At 29.6% G+C, this 18,869-nt stretch overlaps 1 long non-coding RNA gene across 1 annotated transcript; it reads right to left on the minus strand.

The window, feature by feature from the left end:
* Positions 1 to 11,988: 11,988 nt before the first annotated feature.
* Positions 11,989 to 13,276, minus strand: LOC145819780 (uncharacterized). Its single transcript, XR_014360555.1, has 2 exons — positions 13,107 to 13,276; positions 11,989 to 12,588 (listed from the first exon to the last, which is right to left on the minus strand). It is a non-coding gene; the product is annotated as an uncharacterized LOC145819780 (long non-coding RNA).
* Positions 13,277 to 18,869: the final 5,593 nt, after the last annotated feature.

An 18,869-nucleotide genomic window follows, 5' to 3' on the forward strand; every position in this document is an offset into this window, starting at 1 on the left:
TAGAGTTATATCCATTAGACTGTTGATAGCAGTGACTGCAATTCATGATTTAAAAATTCATTAAATGAATGTGAAAATAGCATTTTTAAATGGAGATCTAGATGAGGAGATTTACATGGACCAACCTGAGGGCTTTGTAGAGCCTGGCCAAGAAAGTAATGTGTAAGTTAACTAAATCCCTTTGTGGTTTAAAATAAGCTCCTGAACAGTGGTATGAGAAATTTAATTCATGCATGCTTGAGAATGACTATAAGACTAATGAATGTGATAAATGCATATATTATAAAATTTGTGAGAATGTATATGTGATTATTAGTCTATATGTGGATGACCTACTTATCTTTGGCTCTAATTTGCATATTATAAATGAGACTAAGAATATGCTTGGTGAAGCCAATTTTATTTTAGAAATTAAAATTACCAAGATTAATGATGGCATTTTTCTTAATCAGTTGCATTATGTTGAGAAAATTTTAAAGAAATATAACTTTCTAGACTGTAAACATGTTGGTACTCCTTTTGATGCAAGTATACATTTATCTGTTGTAACAAATGAAAAAGAAGTGATTAATCAAAAGGAATATGCTAACATGATTGGTAGTTTGAGATATGCTATAGACTGTACTAGACCTGACATTTTATATGCTATTGGAGTTCTTAGCAGATTCACTAGCAAACCAAGTCGAGATCATTGACTAGCCATATGAAGAATTATGAGATATTTATCTAGTACCAAAAATTATGGTTTGTTTTATAGATAATATCCTGCGGTACTTGAGGGATACAGTGATGCCTAGTGGAACACTTTGTTAGGTGATTCTCTCTCTACCTTAGGTTTTATTTTTACCTTGGGTGGTGGTGTTATATGTTGGAAGTCTAAAAAACAGACTATAATTGTTAATTCTACAATGGAAGCTGAGCTTATAGCGTTAGCTTCAGCATGTGAGGAAGCGAATTGGTTGAGAGATTTGTTACATGAAATCCCTTTTTGGAAAAAACCAATTCCTCATGTGTTAATTCGTTATGATAGCACTGCTGCTATTGGTAGAGTGAACAACCATTTTTATAATGGTAAATCTAGACCTATTCGAAAGAAACATAGCAATGTGAGATCCTATTTGAGTAATGGTATTATAACTATGAATTATGTAAACTCTTGTGATAATCTCACGGATCCATTAACCAAGGCCTTGGCGAAAGAGTTTGGAATACATCGAGGGAGATCGATTTGAAACCTATAAAATCATAAACCATGTATGAGGACATCTAACCTGGGGACCAAAGATCTTGTAACTAGGTTCAATTGGAAGAACGAATCATATGGTGGTTGTAAAAGAATGCACTCCTTAATATTTTGTTGTCTATCCCTATGATGTAAGTGCATTTGTTCTGTAATGTTGGATGGTTGAGTTTTTATACTCTTAATGAAATTTCGTAACTCTTGTTGAGTGGGGTGTGTAAATTATAGGAACATCCTTGACAGATTTCACTTATGTGAACATGGAAGTAGAGCTGCTTTCTATGAGAATAAGGCTTATTCTCAAATATACTCATGAAAATTGGGATAGACACAAAGCCGTAATGTATTGGCTGTTACAAGCTTATGTCAACACCTGGATCATTATGTGTGAGCAGTTATACTTTATTTACCCAAAATAGTCATGGTTCAAGTTTGAAACTACTACTGACTCTGGAGTAGAGGTTACTGTTTCACTAATGAAGGTTCAATGCAGAGCATACATTCATGATGCATACTAGTCTATCTTTGTTTGATAATCTCTCTTGTCCTTGTTGATATTAAAATAAGTGGGGGATTGTTGGACCATTTTAATATCTTTTATTTATTTATTTTTGGTGACCTTTTGTCTTGTTCATGAATCTTATTTTTTTGAGTGACCTTTGTTTTGTTCATGAATGGAGATTAATTGGAAGGTCATGGGCTTGGCAGTGAGTTAATATTTGGAGGTTTTGGAACGCTCCCTTTTCTCTAGTTTAATGGTCGTTATTTTTTGGTGTAATTTGTAAGGTCTTAGTGGCCTATAAATTGTTCCTCTCGTCTACTCTTTTCTAAACCAACTATTTTTTACACTTGAGAGATTACTAGCCAAAGAATGATGTTTTTTCTTAGTGGAGCTTTTGGTTCACTATCTTGTGCAGAGTTGGCTTGAACCATATGACAAGTGGTCGGGCCATTGTATCTTGGAGAGGACAAGTCAATTGTTCCTCTCATCTACTCTTTTCTAGACCAACTATTTTTTGCACTTGAGAGATTACTAGCCAAAGAATGATGTTTTTTCTTGGTGGAGTTTTGGGTTCACCATTTTATGCAGAGTTGGCTTGAACCATACGACAAGTGGTCAGGCTGTTGTATCTTGGATGGGACAAGTCATAGTATAGTAACTATTGCATTGGTATTTGGGTTCTTCCTACCGTAGAGGGTTTGATCTCCTTAAAAAAAATGAGATATCTATGCCTCAGCCTGATCTATTTGTATCTCATTTTCTTAGCATTATTTAACAATAAAATATAATTATTTTGATATTTTCATCAACAATAATTATTAGCTTCCTCTACGCTTCCTATATGCTTCCTCCTCCCTTTCTTGTTCTCTCTCTCTTGCCTTTGTTTTCAAAATGAAGAAAGAATTTAGTAGCATTTAGTTTATTTTTCAAAATTCAATTATGTATTTAAATCATGATTTGGATGAAACATATTAACCAAACATATTTTCAAAATATAATTTAAAATTACTTTCAAAACTCCTCTCTTCTCTTTTATTATTATTATTATTATTCAATTAATCAATCAATTTTTCTCTCTCATTTCTCTAAACACTTCAAAGATCCGAACGCGAAAACTTGAGAGGTCATCAAACGCACTGCAAGTTTAATTTATTTTGTAAAATTTTGTTGGTGTATTATTATAAATTAGATTGATTTGGTAAATATAATATTTTTGATTAGTTTTGTCTTAAAAAAGGGCCAATATTTAAAAAAAACATATTTCTCATCTAATTTTTTAAACACAAACGTGATAAAACAAAAAAATTATGATTATTAAATTAACTTAGTTTTTTCAAAGATAATACAAAAATTGAAAATTCTACAAAATGAGCAATTCAAATTAATAAAATGAAACTCATGGTGAGTCTCACGGACTTTTCAAGTTATCTCAAAATCAAATTTGAATTTAAGAAAAGTTCAATCCTTTAAATATTATTTTAAAAAAAAATTAATTATCACATATTTATCTTGTTAAAATTTGACACAAACCACCTTTCATAAACGACACATTGTTGAAAACCTATTTTATGTGCCTGTTATGTTAAGTTTTAGTGTAAATTATAAATACATTATTTGTGATTTGTTTAAAATACTAATTGTTACTTGTGGTTTTGTAAATTACATCAGTCCTTAAAATATCTAATCACATAACAAATAACCTCTTTCATTAATCAGACGTAAAGTCAATTAATAATTTTTAATAATATTTTTGATAATTTTATTATTATATGGAAGGATAGTTTGGACTTTTCCGGACATGAGAACGCATTGATGTCTGCTTTGTATTGAATTGGCACTAAATTATTGACAATTTATATAGATACAAAAATTGTAAATAATTACTTAAAAAAAATTAATTTCCAAACGAACTCTGCGTGAGGTGACATTATTAAATTTTTGACCAATTTGTCTATATAACTATTTTCTTGAAATTTAAATGATTTTTTTAATATTATGTTGAAATTGATATGTAATTTTTTCCTTTTTGTGATTGAAGATAGCCCAATGGTTTAAGGAAAACTTAGGACCAATGTAAATTGGAAAGTCATTGAGATACTAATTATATATTGGTTTTTAAACTTTCTCTTTTTATGTGTAGCATATATATTCTACATAAAATCATATACAATAAAAATGTATAATTTTTTAGAACTTTCTTAAGATGTACACTAAGAGCACATTACGAGATGTACAGTAAAAATATTTCATCTACTTATTTTTTATTTTTTGTTACAAAAATAGATATACAGATAGACTATTTCATATATCTCGTCGGAAAGTAGCCCATTAGCACCACATATCAATTTGCAAGAGACCTCGTCACATTTACGTCGAGACTAAACTAAGGTCCTACCATATGTTCTCGGCGCTAAAAAATATATTTAATCCCATCAAGTAGCTATAGAGGGGTATTTATTTCAGCTTTTCAAAACTAACTTATGACTTTTAGTTTTGAAAAAATTATTTTGGATTGTTTGGTTAAACTTGTTTCAAACTGCTTCTGATTCCAACAACTTATTTTAACTAAAAAAAGTTGATTCTGAGAAGCTGCTTACCCCTTGCTTCTGATTATTAGTTTCTGTTGTGGACATGTTAATTTATGGTTATACTCTTAGATGTTTTTATTTTTTATTTTTTTTAAATAGAAAAAGATCCAAATGGACTATAGATTATTATTATTATTTTTTATGAGAAATATAGACAAACAAAAAATAAAAATTAATTAAAAAAACTATTTCACAGCTTATTTAATAAATACTACTCAGCAACTTAAATCTATAATCCAACAACTACACCAAATAAATTAATAACTTCTGATTAAAGTCATAATTTATAATCTGTTAAAATATAATGTATAAGCTGTTTTAACAGCTACACCAAACAAGAGACTTGAATCCAAGTATTAAGTGACACTTGATGGACTATCTATTTTCTTGATCCAGATAAAGAGGTAGAGGCCCAATACTTCACTTAATCGACACGTAGGGATCTAATATCAAGCGAACCGCATAGGCGCAGCCCAGGTAAGAAACAAACCCATGAGAAGCCTCATTGGTCCACATGGGGGGAATTTGGAAACAAAGCCCATAATGAGTTGTTACAAATAATAATAATAATAAAAAGGCTTCTATTAATTCATTTTTATTTTCTTATATTTTCATTCTCATTTTTTTTTTCCTTTTACAAATTCAAGAATCAAACAAAACAAAAAGGATAAATTACAAATACACCCCTTAAGATTTTCTTAAAATACGAATTGCTTTCTGTAGTTTGGAAAAATTACAAATACCTCCCTATTAGAATTTTTTATTTAACAAAATTAATTGATAAAATAAAATTTCTAACTGTTCACCTATGCAATAATAAAATTATCTGAATTATTAATTGAAATAAAATTTAATATTATTAAAAACTGTTAATTAACTTGATGATTTATTAATAAAATGATATATTTGTTATAAAATTAGAAATCTTAGGGGACATAATATAATTTCTAGAACCGCAAGGGTTAATTTGTAATTTAAGTTAATTTTAGGGGGTGTATTTGTAATTTATCCAAACAAAAAAGAAAAGAAACAGAATCATTTATGACAGAGTAATGCTAAACAAATAAAAAATTCATACATAATTTTTATATATAATGATGCGGCTTATTATAGACATTTCAGGACTTGTTTAATTAGTAGAACTATAGTATATGATTTGGATTATTATTCAATGAAACTTATATTCTTGTGTTTGATTGCAGTTTGTTTTAATCGCATTACATATAGTAGACATTCATTTAAACAAAATTGATCAATTTTAATATTGAGAGGGGTGTGGGCATGAGATTCATAATCCCAGACATAGAAATAGATCATAATAGATATATAATGAATAATTATTCCATTAATCTAATTGAATAATCAATCGTATGCTAATTTTAAGAAATTATTAATTATTTCATTATTAGTCTTTATTAATCAAACATCATCAAATAATCAAATTACATTTCATCTCTTAATTTTACTGTTTGGAAATATCATTTTTTAGCCTAAAAGTTATTAAAAAAAAAAAAGTCATTAAAAATGTTAAAAAAACTAACAAATTATACCCAAAAAAAAAAAATCAAAGCTTTCATTTTCTTTCTACTTTTTGTATATCTTTTTATAAAAAATTAAAAAGTCATTTTAAATATATTAATTTTTTTTACCTAATATTTTAGTAAAAAAATTAAAAAATTACAAAAATAATCTATTCACAAACGAGGCTGGTTGGGCTTAGCCCAAGTTTGTGAATTGGACCTAGGCTGCTTGTAGTCAATTTTGTGGATTTAGGTAGTACAACCCATTTTGAGCAAGGAAGTGTCCCAATGATTAAGGCTTTTATAAGCTTTAACTCATTTGATTGGATTTAATTCTTAGCATTCTCAAATTCATTAGGGGTGCAAAACGAATTAAAAATTTAAATTAGGACTCGTTGGGCAAGGAATTAACTCTAGGAAAATTTATTAATAAATTCTATCTTGAGTAATAGTGATTTATTTAGTCTTAAAGATTTTTTTATAGATCAATTAGTCCTATTGATTTTGGAAATGTAGATTTAATATGTTATTTAAAAATTAGATTTACAGTTATATCCTTATTTCTATTGTGTTCCTTCTCTCTCTTTTTTTTTTTTGCCAAAAAAGTAAAGTTGAATCAAATTTGGAATGAATTTTTATGTAAAAATCTTTATTATTTGGAAAACATTTCAAAAGGAATACATAAATGACTTAAAATATAGGATTCTTCAAGCATTCTAAAAGAATGTGAGATTTTTCAAACATTTCAAAAGGAGTACAATTATTTGGTAAGTTTTGGTTAAATGTATAATTTCAAACTGTAATATTCCAATTTAACACTCAAACGTAATATTCCAATGTAACACTAAAAAAAAAAAAAAATCTTAGTGTAATACCCTAATGTAACACATAAAAAAAAACTCATTTTCAAACGTAACACTTCAATATAACACTCTAAAAAAAAAAACTCTTTAGTGTAACACTTTAATGTAATACACAAAAAAATTTCGTATTGTAACACTCTAATGTAACACATAAAAAAAATTCCTTAGTGTATTTTACCAAACGTAACACTTTAATATAACACTATAAAAAAAAAAATTAGTGTAATACTCTAATATAACACACAAAAACTCTTTAGTATAACACTCAAATGTAACACATAAAAAATTTCTTAATATATTTTTTCTAAATGTAGCACTCTAATATAATACTCTAAAAAAATTCTTTAGCGTACATAACATTTTAATGTAATACATAAAAATTCTTTAGTGTAACATTCTAATGTAATACAAAAAAAACTCCTTAGTGTACTTTTTTTTCAAACGTAACACTTCAATACAACACTTCAAAAAAATTTCTTAGTGTAATACTTTAATGTAACCAAAAAAAAAAAACTTTAGTGTACTTTTCTCAAACGTAACGATCTAATGTAACTAAAAAAAAAAAGTGAGATTCTTCAAAACCATTCCAGAAGGAGTATAAATATTCCTTAGTAAGTTTTGAAAAAATATATAATTTCAAACTATGAGTGTTACATTTGAAAAAAATACACTAATGAGTTTTTTTAGTGTTTTTATGTGTTATATTAGAGTATGTTACATTGAAGTATTATGTTTGGGATTACAGTGATTGGAGTATTACATTTGAGAAAAATACACTAATTTTTTTTGGTGTTACATTGGAACGTTACATTTAGAAATAATACACCAAAGAGTTTTTATTTTTATTTTTATTTTTATTTTATAGTGTTACGTTATTATGTTTGAGAAAAGTACACCAATGAGTTTTTTAGTGTGTTACATTAAAGTGTTATGTTATTGGAGTGCTACATTAGAGTGTTAGGTTTTTATTTGTAACCTGGGATTTGTTCTACAATGAGAGAAAATCCAAAACTTTTATAGTGTAAATTGTCCAAATGTGTAATTTTACATTTTGAGAAATCTTTTTTTATCCTTAAAAAAACCAAATATGTAAATGACTTCCTTTTATGTAATTTTTATTTTAATGGGACCTTTGAATTCATAAGAAAAAAATAAGAACTAAATAGTTCACAAGATCACATTTTGAGATTTATTAGTATTTCACTCTTAACTTTAAATATATTTTAAAATTTATTAAGTTTAAACAATATATTATGTAGGTTAATAAGTATATATAAATATATATTATAGAAAATCAACTTATATTTGACTTATTAAAAATTATTTCAAGATTGACTTATTATGTAACATGTTAAATATTGTACAACTCTGAAATCAAATTTAAATAATTTCACATTCTATTGGTTTACAACCTTATTTTTATTCATTTTAAACCGTAGAATTATAAGAGAAATGGAATATTCTTAAAGCAAAGCAGCTTGTTTGGCATAAGGTTACGGATACGGTCTAAAATAGTCACGCAAAAATAAAATAATTAAAAAATTAATAAGATAAAATATTATATTTAAATTATAATTATTTTTATTTTTTTCTTATAAAAGTCAAAATAACTCATCATAGACAAGATTTTTTAGCTTCAAATTAAAATAATCAAATAGTCCAAAAAGTTAAAAAAGTAACTCACATCCCAAACAAATCTAAAGATCTAATAACTAAAAATATATTATAAGCCATTTTTTTGACATTTTAACTTTTTTAGATTACATTATATCTCTATTTTTTTTTACTACAAAAAAGTCATAAGTCACCAAAAAAAAAAAAAATCAAAAAATTAATTTTTTACCAACTTTCTTAAACACTACAATGACAAAGGGGTGTTTTGAGAAAATGGTTAAAAATTACTTTTTAACTTTTTTTGACTATTTTGTGAGAGAGAGATGTGAGTTCAAAGTTAAGAAGCCTGTGTTTGGCAAGGGCTTTTTCAGGCTTTTTTGGCTATTTTAGTCACAAAAAACAAAATAGGCTATTTTAGCTATAACAAACAAAACATCACATCCAACCTATAATCATTACATTCTTCTCTCACAAAAAAAGTCAAAAAAGCCAAAAAGCCAAAAAACCCTTCCCAAACCAAACTTTTTAGCCCAGGCTAAAATAGCCAAAAAAGCCAAAAAGCCAAAAAGCCAACCCACTTCCCAAACGGAGGCGAAGTGGCTTTTAATTCACTTCCGAAAATAGCTCAAAGTGAAAGGTCTGTCTTCCTCTTAAATTAGGATACGTTAAGTTTTTTAAGGGTAAACTATCAACAGGTCCTAATAGTTAGACTTAATTCCCATCAAGTCCTATTGAAAATAAGTCTTGATAAAATTGTCTCTAAAAATATTTTTGTTGGTGATAGTTTTTTACATACTTCGCTAAAAATTGACAATTAATAATTTTTTTTGTCATAATTTTTATAAATTGTTGCTAAAACTTACAGTTAGTGACATTTTTTTATGAAACTTTTTTCCCATAGAACCTATTAAACAAAAAATCCACTAATTAAGACCTATACGTAAGTATCCCGCTTTTTAAACAAAATGATAAGATCAATAATACAATTTTTTCCTTTTGATAGAAATGGGAGTTAGAGCATCCCTAATACAACTCTTTAATTTCATCATTATCTATTTTAAGGGATTAGTAGCTTCCTATACCCTTCCATTAGAGTCTTTAAACATTTCTCTATAATAGAAATTGTTAACCCCCTTATAATTAATTAATTTATTTATTTATTTATTTTCATTTAGAAACAACAATACACATTTATGATTTTTATTTTTTTTAAATTTATAATTAAAAAATTATATTTTAATAGAATAGAAAAATAATAGGAAGTCTATTGAGAAAAATAAATACAAAAATAATTCTTAAAATAAGAAATGAATTTTTTAATAATATTTTAGAGTAAAATTTAAATAATCTGATAGAGATGCTTTTAGGTCTAGTTTTACAAATCTAAAAAAAATAAAAAAATAAAAAATAAAAAATTAAATGGTCTTATTAGATATTTTAATTCAAATTTATTTTTTTTAATTATTTTTAATCAAAAAAATGTCTAAAAGACGAAAAAAAAAAAAAAAGTTTTCTCTCTCAAGATAGATTTTTTGTATGTGATTTCAAAAATCTTAAAATAATATATATATATATTTTCCACTTAATACATGATTGATAGCATCGCATCACATCACATCACATCGAGTGGACCCTCCTTTCCTTTCCTCAACTTCAACCACACCCGACCACCACTTTTGTAGGTGATGTCTCAATTGAGAGAGATATCACTACAATTTGCAACTCATCCAAACAACGCTCAAGTTCTAACATGCGCCCTATGCGCACATTTATTTACAGGGACAAACAGGCTGGTTCTTAGGTTAGGTGGCTGAAAGAGAGTAGGTTGGTTTCTTATGAAGAGAGCGCGTGGAGGAGAGATGTGGTGAGATAGCCCCTACGGTGTCTATGTGCCGGTTTGGCAGAAATTATTTACAGTTTATTTCAGGTTTCAGCTTAATTTAAGCTATTTTGATGTGTTTGGTTTAACTTATAGCTTATAGCTTTGTGGAAGTCAGAAATCAGTTTATTCTTTGAGTGGGGCAGAAGATGCTTTAAGAATAAGCTGAAAATCAGCTTAAGCTGAAAGTTATAAGCTATAAGCTGTTTAGGCATAAGTTATAAACACTTTCCCACGTGTCCCCACTGCCCACGTCACTTCATCCACTTCAATCTTCCATTCCTCCACGCGCACCCCCAAATTATCCTCTCTGGCCTATTTTGAGAAGAATTTGGTTGAAAGTCAATTTATTTAAATTATCATCAATGGTTGAGATTCTATTTTTGGAGTTTCCTATAATTCTCTTTAGGTCTTTATTATTGATGGTATAAGTTTCACATATACATCAATAATTGAAATTTAAAATGATTGTAGGGTCTTCAAAAAAATACGGGTCTCAAGTATTTTTCTTTATTTATTTTTAAAAATATGTAAATTTTTTTTAAAGAGATGATATAATTTTAAAAAAATCAAAAACTATAAAATTGACTTTTAACTCAGTTGACAAAATAGGCACAATTTATCGGCATTGTAGTTTTTTTTTTCTTTTTAAATTTTGATAATTTATTTAGCGTAATTTCTGCATATAACTTATTATATAGAAATAAATTAAGTAAATTAAAAAAAAAATTAAAAATTGGATGAGGAGTGCTTTTGATTTTTATTTTTAATTTACAAATTTAAGAAATATTTTGAAAAAATAATTAAAAACTAATTTTTTAATTTATTTATTTTTTTTTTTTGAAAAAACGTGTAAGAAACGTGAAAGGTGATATATGTCAAAATGATTAAAAACCGAGAAGTAATTACTGACCCACCTTCCAAAAGAACCTAACTGTTTTGAGTGTCATACACTACCAAAATAACTGTGTACACCCCAAATTTTTTTTTATTACAATTTTATTCTTACAATAATTTATCTAAAAATTTTAAAATCCTAAAATTCCAAAAACGATCACCCAATTAATTCATCGTTACCCTTAATCACGAAACAAATCATCACTGTTGTCATTGTTGTCTCTGCCTCAACTTTCACTACAATAATTAACACTTTTGGCAACAAAAAAATTGGTCGCTAAAAGTCTATTTTTGGTCGGCAAAAGTTATCCGCGACCAAATTTTTTGGTCGCTACTTTAGTCGCCAATTGAGGGTCGGCAAAAGTAATTCGCGACCAAAATTTTGGTTGGTCGGCAAAAGTCGGATTTGTCGACTAAATTTTTGTTTGCGAAATATATCATTACCGCGACTAATTCATTTAGTCGCTAAAACACTTTGGTCGCGAAAAGTGATATTTTCCCGACCAAAAAGTTTGGTCGCCAATTATCACATTCAACGACCAAAAAATTTGGTCGCCAATTGTGACATTCCGCGACCAAAAAGTTTGGTCGCCAATTGTGACATTCAACGACCAAAAAAGATTTTGGTCGCCATTTGTTACTATTCGCGACCAAAACTTTTGGTCGGCAAAAGTGAGTTTCCACGACCAAGAGCTATTTTGGTCGGCAATAGATGTATTTTTTGCGAAAAAAAATTATTTATTTGTCGCGACTAATAAATTGGTCGCCAAAGCAGGAAAACAATATACTTGTAATTCCTAATAATTTATTCAATCCATAATAAATCTATAATTTTAAAGCATCACTCAAATTAACTGAATCATTAACATTCGATACAATACATAATTCATTAACATTCGATTTATTAAATTTCTGTCAAACAACCAGACATTGTTCCAATTCAAACTGAAACAACCAGACATCCCCAGCTGGTGTTCCACCAGACATTGTTCACACAAAATAATGACAACCAAAGAATCCAACAGCACCTTTCTAAACTGTCAAACAACCTACTTCCAAAATTTCTTAAATTTCCCAAAACACTAGTGTACATTATATACATCCTATTTATAGAACTACATTCCAATTCAAACTGAAACACCCTAGTTTTAGCAAGAACAAAAAGAAACAATTCTACGAGTAAATAATATGTGGAAGCTTTGACTAAAACAAGAACTCTGTGTCAGAAACTTCGAGGACATTGTGGACGCCAATAGGGTTCACACCTGGCGTGCTATTCAAAATTTCTTCAGCTTTCTGAACTGCTCTGTTCATCCCCTTAGCAGAATCAGTCAAAACAAGCTCAGCTCCAAAAGCTTTAAAAAGAACCCTTCTTTCTAGACTCATTGAGGCTGGCATTGTCAATATGAGCTTATATCCTTTTGAAGCAGCTATAAATGCAAGTCCAATGCCAGTGTTTCCACTAGTTGGCTCCACCAGAATGCTCTAGATAGAGGGGGGCAGAGGAGATGGGGAAAAAAGAAGAAAATTGTTGCATCAGAATGATAAACACGATATATTTTAATTAATTAATTTATTTTTTTGATAGACAGGATAAATGTTAATCTAAACTAAAGTGATTATCAACATATTGAGGACATAACGTGCCATACAAATTTACAGGAAGCATTTTGAGCTAAGATGAAAAATAACACTGTGATGTGTTAAATGCATTCATGCTGTGTTCTACTTCAGATCATTTGTTTACAACAAAAGATATATTATTATTAGGGTTAAAGGTACATTACAGCTGTTGATTTAAGTGTTTATGTGCTGATGGTGTATAAAAAAATTAGTTTCATGGACTCCAATTTTTGTTAAGGCGGCCTATCTATGGAAGGGCTACCTTAATATACAAGGGCTGCTATTGTCCAAATACAGCAAAAACAAAAGGCAAAGCACATCAAGATTGCACACATCCTTTATGCAATACGAGGTAAGGGTTGTATTCATGGTTATGTTACCTTCCCTGGTGTTATAAGACCCCTCTGCTCAGCATCAGTTATCATACTGTGTCCAATCCTGAAACCAAAAAAGAATCGAATACTAAACAAATGCATCCAAAACTTAAACCAATTTTTTTTTGTTTTTTGCACAGCATTCAGAATCAAAATGAAACATCAAGATATGCTTCTTGCTATAGAAGCATTATGTAGAACCTAAAAGAAAGAAAGCAAACACACAGCAACAGGGAAAATGCACAATTCTATGATTATGTACCTCTGCCCAAGAAGCATTATGATTTTCAGACTCAGTTCATTATATGGTTTTATAATTTTTTCTGTGGGTAGGATTTAAAATTGTGCTAGAGTGGCAGCTATGTTTAAAACAACCATGATCAGATGATAATGACCCAAACAACATAATGACTTTTCTGGTATATATGACCAATTCAAAACTGGGGTCCAAATTACCTGATTACATTGCTATTTTCTGTCATGATTGAGTAAATCAAACCATCGCATCCTGTCAGTATACTTCTGGTATAATGAATCTAAATCTGCCTCCCTGCTCTGATCATCAATCGATTCTCGTCCCATGATGGCTGAATCAGAGATGCACACCGATGGCAAAGACACATCCATTTCCATATGTGTATAAGTTTTTTTTTTTTTCAAACTAATCTTAGGGGGAATGATTAACGTTTAGTTTGCAAAGAACATCACCAAATAGGCAAGCCTTGAGTTTTTCACTAGTCTTTAATTTCATTGTTTACATCTTTTTTACCTTTTGTTCCTGTTACCAGAGATGATGCTAGGCTATCTTAAATCCATGCACCTTTCAAATCAACCATTCAAGTATTAAATTTGAGGAATTTGCAAGATTCTACATTGAACACTAATCACTTTTTTTACTCGGAATTATGAAAAGGACATTTTGACAGAATATGATTTGCAAGATTCTAATTTTTCCAACTACCCACTTTTTTTTCCTAGTTTGCTTCCACAATTTCATCAAAAAAATCACTTTCCTAGCTCTTTCCTGACTTTTTTAGCACAACCTATGCATGTGTTGTTGATTTAGGATTCCAAAGTGATACAAAAACGTGTTTGGATTCAAGTTTGTATAGCGATATGTGATAATAGTTGCTCCTTTTTGACATAGCTTTCAATTTCTTATTTTAAATATAGGGTCCTACTAAGAACCACCTAATGAACTTACGTTAAGAATTAAATAATGTTAAACTCATATATTCCTATACATTTTACATATTTTAACACAATTTTTACACATATCAACATTAACCACCGCTCATTGGGCAGTGGTTAGCATATTCCTTAAATATATTCTCATGGCAGGGAAAATTAAGGAGGAATAAAGATGTCATACGTTCACCAAATTCAAGGTCCTAAACTACATGCAAAATATTACTTAATTTTAGATAATAAGGGCAAATTGTGAATAGGATGGTTCCACAAATTAAAGAGGATTGCTAAGACTGTGGGTAGAGAATTAAACAGAAAAAATGCACCATTCAGACGTTCAAATTGATTTGTTAAACCAAAAAAATCATTTAGACATTTGCACAAACATTACTTGGACCAAAACCTGCACATGCAGTTCACTATAGATTTTTTAATACATCTACCAACACTTTCATTTTCCAGCATAATATGAAAATAAAAAATAGAGACAAGAACTCAATATAGTCATATTTACCTTATTTCCAGAGCACTCAGCATCCAAGGAGTGTGCATGCGCAACACTTTTATGCAGCAATTGATGATACGCTGGGCGTTGATGCAAGCTTGGATGGAACAATACATATATAAACAAGAGTATTGTACAAGAAACATACTAAGAATAAACAAAAATAATGAGTAATGTTATACAAACAGTTTTTGTATAAAATTCTCATACGTAATAACCATGTATGTGACCTTCTGTGATATTTTCATTTCAAACCAAAAACCCGCTAGCATTCAGATATGTTTTCTGCATAAAAATTCTGTTTGTAGATATTATCCAAAATTTATACAAAATGATGTGGCATGTTGTGAGCCTATCACTTAAAAAAAAAAAAAAAAAAAAAAAATTCTAGATGCCTTTTAATTACAAAAATGTCTCTAACACATAATTCTGGTGGAAGATCATGTATAAAACTTCTAGAAAATAGTGTTTTACATAAAAAAAATTCTCATAATATTGAGAGGGGCACTGAAGTCTATGATGAGAACTTTTTGCGACATTTTTTTTTCATTCTCACATTCATGGTTAGATATAGTGAGCAAAAATAAACTTTTCTCATCTCTCTACATCAAATTGATACATCAAAAACACAGTTGGTGCGCACCTTCCAGATTTGATTATTGACCTTTAATTTGCAAGCATCATAGAGACTGCAAAGTGCAAACTAAATGTTTTTGCTCCAAACTTGCATCTTTTACCAAGTTGAAGTTTCCCTCCTATCATATCATTCACAATACTGGAACCATCAGAGAAAGCAAATGAATTTCCGTTCTTAAAATTAGAGTGCTCTAAACAATTTTGTACAGAAATGTAACTTTGAAGTTGAAAGTTCCATGTGCAATAGAAAATATGAACAAATTACAAAGACAACCCATGGTTAAAAATGTTTTGATCCAAATTCTCGTGATCCCCATGATCTCTCTCTCTCTCTCTCTCTCTCATGTCTTTATAATTAGCAGGTACTACCCACTCATGCGTCACTTTATGTTCTTAATTAAACATATTTGCACAGTCTAAATCTATATATAAATAACTGGCAATTGACTTGCATATATAGAAAATGAAATTTAATTATAATTTGAGCTTACATTTTCATTTTTTGTTTTCTCATTGATACATACATATGCTAATTTTCTATTTAGTTTCGTCTCATCTCACATATATTTGTGTTGTACTTGAAAGTATAAATTAAGGGCTTTTGTCACTTTCTTAATGTTTTGGTAATTTATGTGCTTTTTTCATTTTTATGCCAAACTTCACGACATCGCATATGAATATGGTTGTCCTACTACAGTTCCATCTGCACTGTATACGTTGTAATAATTAATGAAGTGATGATTTGTGGTTAACTTGACATTGTTGACTTATCTTTGATTCTAAAGGTTAAGATAGAAGCGACGTGTTTATGGAGCAAATGTAGAATAACACTCTTCAAAGTCAACATTTTACAAGAAAGCTTAATTTAGTTAGTTTGCAGAGAAATTAGTTCATGATGTTTCTTATCTTTTCCTTTCTAGAACTAATAACTTGAAATTTTCTCTTTACTTCTCTGGTGATAGGCTAAAAAGGGAATTTTTTTAGCTCATTTCAATGACTCCAAACTTGACATCCCATATGGTTTCACATGAAATGCTTAATTTGAAGCCACATTTGAAATACATTACGATATGATACAAATTCTTTATTTATTTTATTTTTATTTTTTACTTCATGTATGTTTTCTGGACTACTTATAGAAATCATGGAATGATATAAATATTACCCTAGTTTTAGACAGAAGAGCATCATTCATCAGTTTTACACTTCCAATCAAATCTGAATTTCTTCATCTTCTGTGCTTCATGAAGAATTTTACCAAGGCAGTGAACATTACTGGTTTCCAGCACTTAAGGTCAACTGTGTGGCTGTGGAAGCTCGACAACAAATTTAAGAAAATGCGAGTAAAGCCAGTTCTGGCAACAAATTTAACACAAATGTTCATAACTAAGCCTCAATTACTTATGTGCATATACATATATGTTGGATTGAAATGTGTGTGTGTGCGCGTGTGTGTGTGTGAGAGAGAGAGAGAGAGAGAGAGAGAAAGAGAGAGGCTTACCTTAGTCGGTTTTCGTTTTGGGGCAAAACCCTAATAGCTCAATCGGAGGAGCGGGTTGAATCGGCAAAGGTATCTGAGACGCCGCACCACCGCTGCCGCTGCTAGCTGTCGTCACTCGCTGCTCACCGTCGTTGCTCGCTGCTCGCCGCTCGCCATCGTCCCCCCTTGCTGCTGCTGCCACTGCCGCTGCTTGCAGACGTGAGAGAGAGAGAGAGAGAGAGAGAGAGAGAGAGAGAGAGAGAGAGAGAGAGAGAGTATTTTGGAGATTTTTGAAATTGGGGATTTTTTTTGTTTAAGGGGTCAGGGATTGGAGATTTGAGTTGGTGAGAAAAAACGGGGGGAAAGGAAGGGGGGAATTTGGATAGAAAGAGGGGGAAACGAAAAGAAAAGAAGAAAAGAAGAGGAGAGGTGGTGTGGTTTTATTCTATTTTATTTATTTATTTATTTTTATTTTTTTTTTGTAGTTAATGATTTTTTTTTATTTTTGATTTTTTTTTAATTGCTAAGGTTGAAAATTTATTTGTTTTATTTTTATTTTAATGAAAAAAATTATTATTATTTTTATTTAGTAGAAGTTAGGGTAATATTTTAATGAAAAATATTTTTTATTAAAATAAAGTTAATTTTTTGTGGTCAAGTAAAAACGTTTTTCTGAGACCCATTTTTTTTTTGTTGCCAAGGATTAGGAACTAATTTGCTATGCAAACTTTTAGCACTAATTTGCTATCAAATTTGTGACAAAATAATTTTTAAGTAATTATTTTTTTCAAGTAATAATCTCAAGTGATTTTTATTTTTTTACTGGTGGAGTGAATTATATATATTTTTAAATTTAAAATTTTAGTTTAGTTAGGTATAATATAAATATTTAATTCTTTTTATAAAAAAAATTTAAAACACAAAAAATACAAAAAAAATAAAAATAAAATAAAAACGAGTGACGTCGTTTAACAATCGGCGACTAAATTTTTTTTGTCGCAAAAAAATTTCAATTCCCGCGCCCCACATTTCAAATTTCCCTCTCAAACTTTTGGCCACCAAAAGACCAAATTAGTCACAGAAAAGGTACCTTCACCGACAAACTTTTTTAGTCGCCAAATCTCAATCAACGGTGACTAAAATATTAGTCGTTAAAAGTACTAATTTGGCGACTAAAATTTTTTTGGTTGCTGAAAATAAGTTTTTGGCGACCAAACTTTTGGTCGCCAAAGAAAAAAAATAATATTTTATTTTCTATTTGGCGACTAAATTATTTTAGTAGCCAAAATTCAAAATACGGCGACTAAAATATTTTTAGTCGTTAAAAAAAAGTTTTTTGGCAACCAAAATTTTAGTCGCCAAAAGATAAAAAATAATTTTTTATTTTCCATTCGGCGACTACATTGTTTTAGTAGCCAAAACCAAATATACAACGACTAAAATATTTTTTGTCGCTAAAAATAAGTTTTTGGCGACCAAACTTTTGGTCACCAATTCCACAACCAACTTATTTTTGATATTCCGCGACCAACTTATTTTTTGGTCGCCAAAATGTGACCTTCTGCGACCAAATTTGTAGTTGGTTGCCAAAATTATACCACTTTCTGCGACCAACTCATTTTTTGGTCGCCAAAAAATGACCTTTTGCGACGAACTCATATTGGTCGCCAAAAATAATGATTATTCACGACTAATAAATTTTTGGTCGCCAAAAGGTAACTTTTAGCTACCAACTTTTATATTGGTCGCGAAAAGTGGTCGCTAAAAGTGCAGATTCTTGTAGTGTTTTGATGAGTCCCTATTCAACCAGTGACTGCCTTTTCAACTCCCCTCAATCACCGATGAACGCCATCTTACTGTGACCCACCTCTCAAGCCCCTTTTCTAATGGTGACCTCCTCTCTGCCACAACAACTCCCGTGATCCACCCCAATGATTTTAGGGTTTCGGATTTAAAAGAA

This window comes from Camellia sinensis, chromosome 2 (genome assembly GCF_055761805.1).
Source record: "Camellia sinensis isolate YWXY chromosome 2, ASM5576180v1, whole genome shotgun sequence".
NCBI lineage: Eukaryota > Viridiplantae > Streptophyta > Magnoliopsida > Ericales > Theaceae > Camellia > Camellia sinensis.